Source organism: Gopherus flavomarginatus, chromosome 4, assembly GCF_025201925.1.
Source record: "Gopherus flavomarginatus isolate rGopFla2 chromosome 4, rGopFla2.mat.asm, whole genome shotgun sequence".
Lineage (NCBI taxonomy): Eukaryota > Metazoa > Chordata > Testudines > Testudinidae > Gopherus > Gopherus flavomarginatus.
In genome coordinates, this window is record NC_066620.1 from 78,419,276 (window position 1) to 78,433,627 (window position 14,352).

General features: G+C 40.2%; 1 protein-coding gene across 3 annotated transcripts in view; it reads right to left on the bottom strand.

The window, feature by feature from the left end:
• The window catches only part of CHRM3 (cholinergic receptor muscarinic 3), a 487,601-nt gene that overhangs the window by 263,587 nt on the left and 209,662 nt on the right, over positions 1–14,352 (bottom strand). The window contains exon 1 of one of the 3 annotated variants that reach the window (XM_050950408.1): positions 7,925–7,983. The exons of the other annotated variants lie outside the window; for them this stretch is intronic. The gene's annotated coding sequence lies outside the window, so the exon portion shown is untranslated. Of the gene's footprint in view, positions 1–7,924; positions 7,984–14,352 lie in introns of those variants that run through there. 3 annotated transcript variants of the gene reach the window in all.

The following is a 14,352-nucleotide window of genomic DNA, read 5'->3' on the forward strand; positions in this document are numbered from 1 at the left end:
ATCTACAATGCTATTTTTATTCCTGTAGCGTGAGCCCCACAAGCCTGAGTCAGTTGACTTGGGCTCAGAGACTCACTGGCACAGTGATACTGGAACTAGGGGTGCTACCGCACCCTCTGGCTTGAAGTAGTAATAATATGGTTTCCATCATCAGCACCCTCAACATAAAAATTGTTCCAGCACCCCTGCACTGGCATGAGGTTTTTCTTGCAGTATACACATACTCTAAAACCAAATGCCTAATAGGCAGAGGGACAACAAAGTTCCACAATTTATTCTTATAGATTCTGTAAGTATGAGCTCAGAATGCACACACTGTGATAAACTGGCAGTTCTCTCTGTACCACTTCTTAATTTTGGAATATTTTATCATGAAATTACCAAATCAGGAAAGCCTATTGAATGTGAATCCCCCAGGAGTGAGCAGGTTACGTCATATCTCTGCCAGGCCAGAGACAATGGTCAGGTCTACACTACAAGCCTATGTCGATATAACTACTTTGCTCAGGGGTGTGAAACATCCACACCCCTGAGCAATATAGTTATAACAGCCTAACCCACCTGTAGAGGGGTGGTTACTCGCTCCTGCCCGGAAGGGCTTAAAACAGCCCTTCGAGAGGGCTGTAGCAGAGGAAAAGCTGGGCTGATTGGGGGAAACCAGCCTCAGCTATGGCCATGCTCCACACAGACCCATCTGGCCCTATAAAGGCCAGGGAAGCCAGGAACAAATACTTTCTCTCTGCCTTTAGAGGGAGAAGGGACTGGCTGCTAGGGAGCATACCTGGGTACCTAAGGTGGAGCAGGGCTGGGGGAAGGCAAGTGTAGCTGGGGGGCTCTGGCCTGGAAACAGCCCAAGCTGCAGGCCTACGGTAAAGTCAACTGAGTACTGGGTTTCCAAAGGGGCAGCCCATGGGTAGGCAGAGGCAGCAGATCCAAACCCCTTTGCCTGTGATGAGTGGCTGATACACTGCAGTCTGCCCCAGTGAATGGGGGGCTAAGTGATGACTGTCAGTAGCCAAGGTTGAGGTGAAGTGGGGATAGTGAGTGGGGGGTTCCCCTGGGAGGGGGAGACCCAGAACTGTGGGGGTACTGCCAGGGGGGCAGCACCCAATTAAAGTGGCACCGGCGTCCTGGGAGGGACATGGGGGCCAAGCTGTGGCAGACCACCAGTCTGCAGAGGGTGCTCCAGGCTTGAAATCAAGCTAACTCCTTGAGAGACCAGTAGGAGGCGCCACAGGGGTGAGTCCACACCTTTACACCACCCCTGCAGACAGTGCTATGTCGATGGGAGAGTTTCTCCCATCGACATAGCTACCACCTCTCAAAGAGGTGGATTAACTATGCCGATGGGAGAAGCTCTCCAGCCAGTGTAGGAGCATCTTCACTTAAGCGCTACAGCAGGGCAGCTGTGCCAATGCAGCGTTTTAAGCATAGATTTGTCCAATGATGAGTGATCAGCACTCTAGGATCATCTATTCCAAATAAATCATCTTGGGACAATGGGTTTGCTCTCCCTGGGGAGAAGATATTTCCTCCTCTTGTTTGAAGGGAGGGGAGTTTGAGACTAATGAAAAAATTACCAAAAGGCAGAATAAAAGAAGCAGGTGACCCCAGCAGGAGTCTACAGAGAGACTCACAGAGGGGACCTGCATGCGAGTAAGATGAAGAAGGCTGGTGCAGGACCAGGAGAGTCAAGGAGACGGAGAACTCCCTGCCTATCTGACAGAACACAGATGATCTTCCAAGGACTCCCAATAGAAGGATGAGCTACCGAGGGACGCTGCGTTTAGGATGTTTTATTGTTTTGTAGGATCTGTACTCTTCTGTGCTTTATTTGTTAAGTAAAGAACATAAAGCTGATAGACTGAACAAAATGTGTATGTGTCCCTGAGGGAGTTAAACTGTAAACCAGAAGCTTCACACCATAGGGGGACCATTCAGAGAGAGGGGTGCATTTGAGTATTGGGGAGTCTGAAGGGTCAATGCTGCACTCTGAGGAGCTAGATGGCTGGACAGAGGGTTCCAACACTTGGGAGGGCATGCCAGGTGTGCCCTGAGAGTGTACCTTGGGACCTAGAGAGGTCTGTTCAGGCTCCATGAGCTTAATGCATTCCTGGAAATCCAGAGCACAGAGGCTTTGCTTCGCCTCACAGAAGTCCTAGTAGGTGGGCAGGAAGGGGCGCTCGCTAGTATCTGACACACACATCACTTACAAGTGGTGAAACTGTACATGAGTGATGTGACTCCTCCCAAACGTGGCAATAAAACTTTTACACCACTCTGACACAGTCCCCATGCCCATATTTTTGGACAATGGTCCCTCCCTTGTACCATGGTGCAAAGGTGATTGAGAGCTGTCTGAGCTGGGCAGCTAGGGATTCTCCTTGGATAGTAGAATCCTTGCATGCCTATTACAGCAGATTCTAGGGATTCCTATCCAAAGAGAATCCACAAAATCTGCTGTAGTCAGCATACCAGATTATGGCTGGATCATATTATATTCCAAGGATGATATTATTATTATATTGTCCACATTATATTTGGAGCTGGCAAAATGGTTACTAGGATAGTTTAGCCAGAATCAACTAGAGCAACCCAGAAGCTCCTCTGGCTTGTAGGAAGAGGTGAATTGGCTCCTAGTGGGGTTAAGGGAGCGGGAAAGCCAGCAACATACATTCCCCTTGTGCACTAAGCAGAGTTCAGGCACAGCTGAGGATTTGCCCCTATATAATTTCTATGTTTTACTTGGAATGTTTTTATTAGCAAGGACATTGCTGAAGTTGAAATTTACTCTAACCTATCAGATTCATCAATACACCCGATCTGCTTTAACTGAGAATATTCTCAAACAGATGAAGTTATGTCATATTCATAGTTTATTGTGTCTTTAAATCATTTAATCTTACTTTCAAAATATTATATTATATAGTACAAGTATTTATCTGCTAAAAGAAATAGAACATGTTTAATTAGGAACAAATGAAACATCTGAACTGAAAAAATTAAAAATATTTTTGTCATTAAAAATCTCATTACTATTCCATCAAATCCCCCTTATCTAGTCATTTGGAGGTTGTTTTTTAAAGTCCATCTAAAGCTAAATTGAAAACATCACTAACTTCTTGTTTCATTGATTACCTTACATCCCCTTTGATAAAATGTGAAAGATGTTCTTCTATAGTCATAGCTGGTAACATTCACACACTGCAAAAGGTGAACTTTAAAATGAAGTATATATGTGGTGGGGGCCTGTGCTCATGGTAATTCTTCATAGTAACAAAACATTTAGTTTGCTTCTTTTGAAGTACTCGCAAAAGTGATCCATATGAAAATTAGTAGAACAAATTTTCAGCATTTTATATCTTCTTGCTCTGGGTTTTTTCCAGATGAAGCTTACAAGCTCTAAACTCAGTAAATTAGAATGCATCATTAAAAACAATCTGTTCAGATCCAAAAGCCATTATTAATGGTCACCATTTCTCACTTCAGCTACATTGAAATGGTAAGGTTCTAATTCACTGGTGATTTCTGTCTTTACAACTTTTCAGAGCTTAAAGTTGGATAGAGGACAGAAAAATTCATCTGGTGTACTAAGATATTGCTAGGCTGCTACACAGGGTGCAGTCATGTAGTCATTAAGGTCTTGCAAAATCCTATTCACTCTCTTACCTGGGGAAGACCTATATTTGATGGGTACATAAAATATTAGTTTATATATTTAATTATAAACGAGTAATTAAATTTTGGTGCCAATTTTACAAAGCTGCAGTAAAGGACCTAATTTTGTGTTTAAAAATGAATTTGAGCTTCCATATGATACCCCAGAGATCCTGTCTACCCTTGTGTGTGTATGGTACATTTAAGGTTTAATTTTCAACTGACATGATCAAGCAGAAGTTGGGCAGGTAGGGCAGAGAGTGGAAGACCTTGCCATTAAAGATTACAGAATCAGGACAACATTTTTTTTTAAACTGTCTTTCTTTCAACATTCTAATGAGCAGCATTAGGGAGGTGGGGACAGACTATAAATTCCAGATTCCCAAAGATATTTAGATGGTTCTAAGTAAGTCCATTTCCTAGCAGTCAAGGAAACAGTGGGTGCATTTGAGATCGAGATTTAAATCCAAATGTCAGCACAAATGAGGGGAAAAGGGAAGAAGAGAGAAGTCTCTCACATGGTGGGAGATTTCCTATGAAATGTTACATAAATCAAATCAAAGAAAGAAAAAAGCAATCCAAAAAATGAGATTCATTTTAAAACACCTCATGATTTTTAAACCATTCCACCAGTTCTGTTTTCAGTCTCAGGTCTGACTTTCCTTGCTGTTGTGATTTCATGTCAGACTCTCAACATTGCTTCAATATTTCTTTTATGTAGGTGAATTATAGGCCCATTTACACAATGAGTACACAGTGTTACATCAGCAACAAGTAGAGCTGAATGCAGAATAAACTGAACAGGTGGAACTTTAAACCTGTGGACTGTTCTGTCCATGTTGCTGAGTTGCTTCCAGCTTAACACCTTTTCTTTCCTGTTCCCCTGGTGTCCCCTTAATCATAGCCTCACTGGGGAACATGGGTCCTCCAACTCCTATTTCCATTGATCATGATACACAGGAGTTCATGACAGCATGGTTGATGCCAGAAAGTGGAAAAACACAGCATACAATCAAAGTTGCAAAGAGTTTAAATTAGCAAACTAGAACTACCCAAACTGGCCAGGACACCACACAGGGCCAAACATATACTTTGTGGGATCCAAGCAAAACCCTAAGTTGTTTCAAGAAGAATAAGGTAACAAGTTTATTCCCTAATGTGGTCCCACTATTAGAAGTAGGGTAGCAGATGTCTGAGTCTCTTCTCCGGGTTCACCGAACAAGTGAAAACGCTTGCTTGACATATCTAGAAGTCTTCTGCTATCAAGAGGGCCCCTCCAGAATGCCACAGCAGTTCAAAGGGTCAGGCTGGACAGAACTCCATCTTTCAGGAACAGCTCTAAAATATAATAGGATGTTTTGGATATGCACCACACAGGCTAGTACATGTTAAATAGGATACTCCAGCTTTCTAATGCACTTTCAAGACACCCCCTTAAATTTGAAGAAATCCTCATCAAAATTATAGCAGTTTCCATCTCTTTGGTCTGTTAATGGACCACCATGGCAAAATTACATTCCACTTTGCTTTTCAATTTTTTTTTTTATAAAAGTCAATGGGGCCTCCTCCACCACTTTCTGACATCTGTTATTGGTTTTCCTGAAGACAGAATTGCTTGCCTGTAATAGACATGTGGTGCTGCTATAACAGCATGTTTTAATGTACTGTGTATCTTCTTTCCTCCCTCATTGTTATTCCTCTCTGTTTTATCACCATTTTTCTGTGTTCTCATGCAGTGTCTCTTTTCACTTCTAAAATTTTCATTCCTTTCCCCTCATTCCATATTCCTCCTACTTAAGCTCTCTCTTGCCATTGTTCTTTTGGTCCTTCAGCATTCTCTTTTCCCCCATTTGCTTGGAGTTGATCTTCAGTCAGGCCCAGATACCACTGCCTGTTCACCTCTGCCTGCAGCCATAACTCCTCTGTGGCCAACTGAGACAGGAAGCGTCCATTGGTGCTCCTTATATAGTTGTGTGCAGGGACAGAGCTGTGCATTAAACCTAAGATTTCAATTCAGATGTTTGATTCTGGTATCACACCAGATTGAATAAGGAGTAACACCACTGAAGTCAATGAGAGTTACAATGGTGTAAAACTGGTGTAAATGAGACCAGAATCAGGTCTTCAATCTCATGACTCCCATGGGAGTTACACAAGCCTTCATACCACTTTCCTTCCCTGTAATGGCTACTTCCACATATCATTAATGCTCCATCCATAGGAGTAATACACTTAAATATAAAATTGGTATTCCAGAAAGGCAAACGGCCAGATTCTGATCTCTCTTACATCAGTTTAAAATCATGTTAACCCTCCACTGAAGACAATGAGTTACTTTGAATTTACACCCATGTAAGTGAGATAGGAATCTAGCCTGGATTGTTTCACAGATTAAATATGCTCTGGATAATGTTAAACCAATGTTAACTCCAAGTAACTCTATTGATATCAATATATTCCATCATGACAGGGACTGGGATGTAGCTCAGAGTGTCTTCCCACACTGACTAGAAAGATATTAATCAAAATAGTAACAGGTTTTGAAAAGAAAATGTTTCTTTATAATAGCATCATTTAGTAAGTCATATTTTTAAATGCAACGTTTAGAAATGCAGTCCTGACATTCGTCAATGTGTAGCTGCAATCTAATGAGTCTGTATAAATATATTTAGTAAAATTTCAGCTATCTTAAAATTTTGTAAAGGTCAACTATGAGCAGAATTATTGCTACTGTACAGCTGCTCCAGTGCTGTAAACAAGATATATAACATATTTCACTGGAATCCTCTCTCTCATAACAGATCTTTTAGAACACATTGGAGAGTTCAAAACTAAGTATTTGTCTTCTTATTCAGTAAATCATAGTGCCGTTTAAAAATGAGAAAACCTTTCCTGTGCCTATGTAGAGTTTTTCTGCCATTAACTCTACATCGGTCTTTGTGATGACTGGTGAAATGGTATATATTTCACATAGAAATCGTTGTCACTCAGTAAACATGTAACATAAAAATACCACTTCCCAGAGTAGAACACATCTTTTAACTTGAAAACCTAGCGAACCAGCTGGAAAGATGTAAGATAAGGGATGGAATCTTGGCTCCATTGAGGTCTATGGCATTACTTCCACTGTGTTCAGTGGGAACAGGATTTCACTCAATGAGCCAAAACATCCAAAATGAATGAACTAACCTAAAAGTGAGGGAAATGGTCTGTCCTAAGTATAGCATACATTGCAACACTAGCATGAGGATGAGAACAAACATGGTGGATTGAAACCACAGGAAATATTAACACAAAACACCAGAAGAAAAACCTAACGCTTTTCTTAACTTTAATGCATTTCTGCAGTTTAAGGCCTCAAAATTTGGCAATTAAGATAAATAAAAAAACACATCAAATCAAGGAAGATATTATGCCAAGCAGGCAGAATTTCTCTATTACTTTCATTCTCTTCATTTTTCTGACACACAATTTAGCTTTTGGAACCCATTCAACAGATACTAGAGGGGATGGAGACAGGAAAGCAGAAGACAGCTTTAAATCACTGATAACCAAAAGCAAGCATCACATGAGTATTTTTAGAAAAAGGTAAGTAGCTTAAATTGGAAAATCTGATACCATCAACTCATTGCTTCTGTCTCCTTAATTCACATGAACAGATACTAAAAGACACTTCACTAATATGTATTTGATTGTGGACTAATGTTAGGCCATGATAACAGTCTAGGGTTGACAACTTTCTAATCGCACAAAACTTTGCCCTACCCCCTTCCCCAGCACTTCCCCAAGGTCCGCCCCTGCCCCACACCTTCTCTGAGGCCACACCTCTCACTCACTCCATCCCCCCCTCTCTCTTTTGTTCTCCCCGACCCTCACTCACTTTTGCTAGGCTGGGGTAGGGGTCTGGGGTTCAGGCTCTGGCTTGGGCCAGAAATGAGGGGTTCAGGGTGCAGGAGGGGGCTACAGGCAAGGGCAGGGGGTTAGAGTGTGGGAGGGAGTAAGGCCTCTGGCTGGGGGTGTGGGCTCTGGGGTGGGACTGAGGATGTGGGGTTTGGGGAGTAGTAGGGTGCTACAGGCTGGGGCCAAGGGGTTTGGAGTGCAGGAATGGCCTCAGGGCTGGGGTGCAGGCTCTGCGGGAGCTCAGGGCTGAGACAGGGAGCTGGAGTGCAGGCTCTGGGAGGGAGTTAGGGGACAGGAGGGGACTCGGACCTGGGGCAGGAGGTTGGAGTGCAGATGGGGGTTCAGGCTCCAGCCAGGTGACACTTACCTGAGGTGGCTCCCAGTTGGCAGTGCAGCAGTGCTGAGGCAGGCTCTGCACAGTTTCCGGAAGTGGCCTGCATGTCCAGCTCCTAGGCAAAGGGATGACGGGTCAGCTCTGCACAGTTCTCAGTCAATGGGAGCTGCGGAGCTGGCACTCAGACCAGAGGCAGCACATGGAGCTTCCCTGATCACCCCTGCACCTAGGGGCCACAGGGACATGCAGTTCACTTCCGGGAGCTGCGTGGAGCCAGAGTAGGCAGGGAGCCTGCCTTAGCTCCACTGCACTGCCGACTGGACTTTTAACAGTCGAAAACCAGATGCTGGCAACCCTATAACAGACTGAGGACAAATTCAAAGTGCTTTCTAACGAATCAACAGGGAGATTTGAAGCCAAGGTGGGGCCAACTGAGAAATGGATAACTGTGGGCGAACAAGCAAGTTTAGAGATAATCAACCAGGCATTTGTGAAATATAAAAGTTTCAATAATTAGAAGCATGTCATTGTTTTATAATCCCCATTTAAAAATACACAAAAGAACAGATCTCAGTAACAGCTTGATCTGCAACACAAATTTGGCTTATTCCATTTTCTTCAATGACTGGTGCTTTTGTAAGTTTGGATAGTAAACTCTAGAGTAATTTGCCATGTTTTTAAAAATAACTGAGAACCTGCAGGCAGAGTTTTTAAGATGTGGTTCCTCAGACTCTTTAGCATAGGGATTAATTTCCATCAGGGACATAGGGACACCTACGGTTGGATTTTCACTAAAGTATCATAGTCTGTTCCTGTGAAGCCACAGAATTTGCCTCTGAAAAGTATTATTTTTTATTTCAGAGTGGTAGCCATCTTAGTCTGTATCAGCAAAAAGAATGAGGAGTACATGTGGCACCTTAGAGACTAACAAATTTATTTGGGCATAAGCTTTCATGGGCTAAAACCCAGTTCATCAGATGCATGCAGTGGAAAATACAGTAGGAAGATATATACACACGGAGAACATGAAAAAAATGGATGTTGCCATACCAACTATAACAAGACTATAAAAAAATTTTTCTGCTGCTGATAATAGCCCACCTTAATTGATTAGTCTCATTGTAGTTGGTGTGGCAACACCCATTTTTTTCATGTTCTCTGTGTGTATATATCTTCCTACTGTATTTTCCACTGCATGCATCTGATGAACTGGGTTTTAGCCCACGAAAGCTTATGCCCAAATAAATTTGTTAGTCTCTAAGGTGCCACAAGTAGTCCTCATTCTTTTTACTATTTTTATAATACTTTATGTTTATTTTCAACTCTGTTGAATTACTATTCTCTTTTTGTTGCTGCTTCTGTGGTATTACAAATATACTTTGTGTCTGGATAAGTTCACATGATGAATGAAAGTTGAGAAATAAAGTGACTCTAGCATTAATCGAAGTCTTTCACTTCCTAGGTGAGTCCCTAATCTCTGGGCTATTAGCTAAATATTTTTCCTTCTTTTTCTCTCTCTCTCTCTCTCTCACATCAAAAATTCCATCCTGGACCTAAGACACCTTTACTAATGCAAGTTTTGTCGAAAGTGACACATTTCTGCATTTTTTGACAAATGAGAATTTTCTGACCAAAAACCATTTAGTTGAAAAATTCCCAACCGCCTTTAGGTGAAATGACCTCCAAAATTCTTACGTCACATGTTGACATAAAAATAGAATAGGAATTCTTGGTGCAGAAAGAAATGCCCGTGTCACTGGAATCTATTTTTCATTGGTTTAGTTGATGAGACAGTAATGGTTAATACTACACTTTTGAACATTTCAAAAAGAAGGACAATGCTATCTTTAGAGTCTGAGCATTCTGGAGAGTCTCGCCACCTCCAAAGTCCAATATTTTCTCTCTGGACTTTAAGAAAATATTCGGATACACCTAAATCACAAATGGACCCATAAGGTATGAGGCCTTTACTTCTGGATGTGCCAAATCCTAAACAATCTCCTGGATACAAGTCTAAGGATTCCTGCTGCTCTACTTCCCTACTCATGTGTCACTTCATCCTCATTCCATGTTTTTATCTTTCCTATCCTCTGTTTAAATCAATTTAAGGCCTGATCAGCTTAAGTAAACTCCAAAGTATCATCATCATAATCAGCACGACAGGCTAAGATGCTGTAAGCAACCTTGTCCCAGCGGGAAGAATGACCAGTAGGAAGTGACAAGAGTATGCCAGATAGGGGAGGTAAACTGAAGTCTGGAGACTAAAGCACACCTGTCTGTGACTGAGCTATATATTTACTGTTCTCTGACTGCAGCACATGAGTGAAGCAAACCTCACTAAGGCCACGTCCACACTACAGAGTAAAATCGAAATTAATAAAATCGATTTTATAAAACAGGTTTTATAAAATCGATTTTACGCGTCCACACTAGGGCACATTACTTCAGTGGTGTGCGTCCATGGTCCCAGGCTACCATCGATTTCCAGAGCGGTGCACTCTGGGTAGCTCAGTAAAAGAATGGGACCAATAACTTCGATTTCCGTCCACACTAACCCTAAATCGATATAGTAATATCGATTTTAGGGTTACTCCTCTCGTTGAGCAGGAGTACAGAAATCGATTTTAAGACCCCTTAAAATCGATTTTAAGTGCCTTGTAGTGTGGATGGGTACAGCGTTAAATCGATTTAACACTGTTTAAATCGATTTAACGCTGTAGTGTGGACCAGGCCTAACAGAGCTTCCCTTTTTACTCTCCCTGTTCCCCTCTTATGTGTATTTTTCCCCCATTGTTTCTAAACAGCAGGAATAATATTAACAGTAACTGTTACTGAGCCTAAATCCTGCAATTAAGATTTTTGGTACTACCAAGAGTCTTTTCTTGTTTTTATAATTTTTTACTTTGACAGGATTTTACAGAGCATAAGCAAAGGAAAAAGGGATTTTTCCCAGAGTGAACAATCGCTTAATTCTGAAATTCCAAGTTTTTGAAAGTTTTAGTTTTGCTTTTCATGTGTGCTTAATAATGTTGGGAAGGTTTTCTATGATGTGGGATGCTACAGTAAAAGCAGACCATAGTCCATTTAAACAAAATCCCATGCCCAAAATTAGCTGTTTAATGTTGCAAAGTAAAAAGGGGATTCTAATAATATGTCAAGACTTTCTGGCCAGATATTTCATCACAATATAGAGCAGAGGAACAGACGAGAATGATGAAAAATAGGGGAGAGGGAAACATGGTCAAAAGAACAGCATCCTGCACTTTAAAAAGATGGAAAGAAGGAACAGATGCTTCCGTAAAGTGTTATTTCAAGACTTTTGAATAAGATGAAGAACCACTGGTGTGAGTCAGTCTAACAATAGATGTTCTTTTAATTATGCTTCCACCTAGGGTACAATAAAACCTCTGCAGCAGATAAACCTAAAAGATATACAGACAGATTTAGAGTAATTTAAAAGTCCTGCCCTCAAGTAAACTTTTCTTCTGAGAAAGTTTATCACTCAGAAAAGGATCTTTTTGTATATGTCAAATAAAAAAAGTTTTTTAGATTTATTCCAACTCAAGGATATTGTGAGTAGTCAAGGCTTATATCTGTTAGTGAGTTACTGTAATAATCTAAAATATCTTAAAGGTAAATCTTATTTGTGACTATTACTAATTACATATCTAAAAACCATGATTACTACTTTTAATAGACCACTGCACTCACTTTAATTACAAGATCTGCACAAGAGTCCAGTGTCATGAAGAGATTTGACATAACTGAAAAAGCCAGTTATAAATAACAGACAATACTGAAATCTGACAGACAAAGCAAGAATTGACCGCAAGAGAAAGATCCAGTGTGAGAGGCAGACAAAGACTATACCATATATAGGTCACTACAAGAACTAAAAAACCAAAACCAAACATGCTATTTCCCCATGCTATTTTGCCCCGACTGTTACTCACACCTTCTTGTTAACTGTTTGAAACAAGCCACCCTGACTACCACTACAAAAGTGATTTTTCATCCTGTTGATAATAGCCCACTTTAATTGACTTGTCTCAACCCTTTCCCCACCCCCCACCCCCACCTTGGTAAGACAACTCCCATCTTTCCATGTACTGCTATATATAGCTTCATACTATATTTTCCATTCCATGCATCTGATGAAGTGGATTTTAGCCCATGAAAGCTTATGCCTAAATAAATGTGTTGATCTATAAGGTGCCACAAGTACCCCTCGTTGTTTTTACCATATCTACAATGACACTCAAAATGGGGGAAAGCATTGAATCTGTCCAAGTTGTATGAGTGGCAGAGCAGAGATCAAATATGGTTGGAGGAAGCTACAGGGCATCTGATCTAGCCCTCAGAAACACTATTTAAAAGTGAATTCAAAGCAGCAGTTGACTTCTTGAAAGCACCCATCGGGCCTCGTTGGTCCTAATGTGGTGTCTAATGTAGCTAGCTGTTTGCATGTAGGATCAGAGAGCACGCTTCCAGAAATAAGCTTCCCATCTCTGTTTCCATGGCATTCAGTCTGGGGTAGCAACAATGGATGCCCCAGAGCCCAGAGTACATAGCTTTCTGAGGGGTGGGAGATGAAAGCTACCACAGAAGTGGAGAGCTGAGGAAAGAGCAAACACAAAATTAAACACAAACAATCAAACATAAAAGATTAGAAGGAAACAGATAAAGAGAAGCAAGAGAGAAAATGAATAGGAAAATAAAGTTGGTATGAGCTGTGAGAGGATATGACATGAGGGGAGATGGCAGTGGTACTTCTGACCCACTCCATCCCAAGGATGTTCCAAGAACAAAAGGTTGAGATCCATTGGCTTTTAATCTCAGAGGCATTATTCCTCTACCCCAATTTCCTATCTAGGGTTCTCATTCATAGAAAATCCCTTCTGTGTTTTGTTTCTGCTGATTGTATCAACCATTTCTACTGTATTTTCAGGTATTACAGAAATCTCATTGAACTTTCTAATCTTTGCAGTTTTGGTTTCTATCAAAACTTAAAGCCCTTAAAATGTTTCCTTAAGTGTAAAACACATTTTTTTTTGACATTTAGAAAAACAATTGAAAGAGAACATTTCTACGCGGAAGAAAACATTCCTTAAAAAATTGGGCCAAAAAAGAAAATGATGCCAGAGATGCTTAGGCCATTGTACATTTACATAACATTTGAAGTAAGTCCAGAAGATAAGAAGGGTAAAATTTTCAAAAAGATCTCTGACTTAAAAGTCTAAATCCCATTTTCAAAGAAGTCCCACTGACTTCCAATGAAATTTAGGCTAAATGCTTAAGTGACTTTTGCAAATAGGAATTATGCTCTCAATGTACTTAGATGCCTTTGAAAATGTTACCCATAGCTTGTCAAGAAAATAATTAATACACTAAGTCATCAGCAGAATAGTTACAATAATTTATTGTGAACACTTTTGTTGTTTTAATGAAATCCATTAGATTAAAACTGTAACTGACATACTATATGCTTATACCACCTGTAATAGATTATCATTCAGATATTAACTTTACTATCTTTTCTTCAGCAACAACAGTGCACAACATGGACATAAAACTATGAAAACAATGCAGAACAAATTTTCACACAGTGTTTAGTCTTACTAATTGTTAACATTTCACTCTTCAGTTTTTGAAATTAGCTATTTATATATCCCTTCAACTTCTCTGCTAAACTAGTCAGGTTTTCTTATAATTATCCCACCTTTGTTTAACAAATTGTGCTGATACCCCAGATTTACGGCAGTTGGACTTAGAAGAGAAATTAGATCACTCAAGTTTTAAGATAAAAGCAGACTATTTCAAATCAATAATCTGTAGCATATAGTTCTTGATATGACCATGAATGACTCAAGTGAGCCACATGATTAATTTCAGTATGAAGGGTTTCTTAGTGGTGGCAGTCACAGTAAGAAATTCAGTTTACATTTCTTTAAAAAGACAAAAGTTAATTACAACCATAAATGAAATCCATAACCTCCAAAGCTAAAGAATTCATGCAAGAGAAGTTGATCAAGAACACGATAGCAAGTTTCCAAATATTCAAAGCTCAATTTTTTAAATGTATTGATATTGCAAAAGCAAACAACTTATTCCTCTACTCTGGTTTACTCATACATTCAGTAAAACTCAGCTTTACTTCACTTGCTAAACACTAGTTTTACCATAACATTTTGTTATTTGACACTATTTTTAATAATTTTCAGAATGTTGAACATTACTAATGTAAAAACAATTCACCTTTATGGGAAAAACTGCAAGAAATCTTTACTAACCAGGACATCGACCAAAGCTTTCTTTAGAAAAACCAAAAACCTCTTTCTTCTCTGTCTGATAACTTTCAGATTAAAATGTATATACCAACCTACTCACCATGACTTATTTATATAATACAGAAAATTACTCAAGCAATTTATGGAGAGTCCTAGCTGGTGAATGTCTCAGCT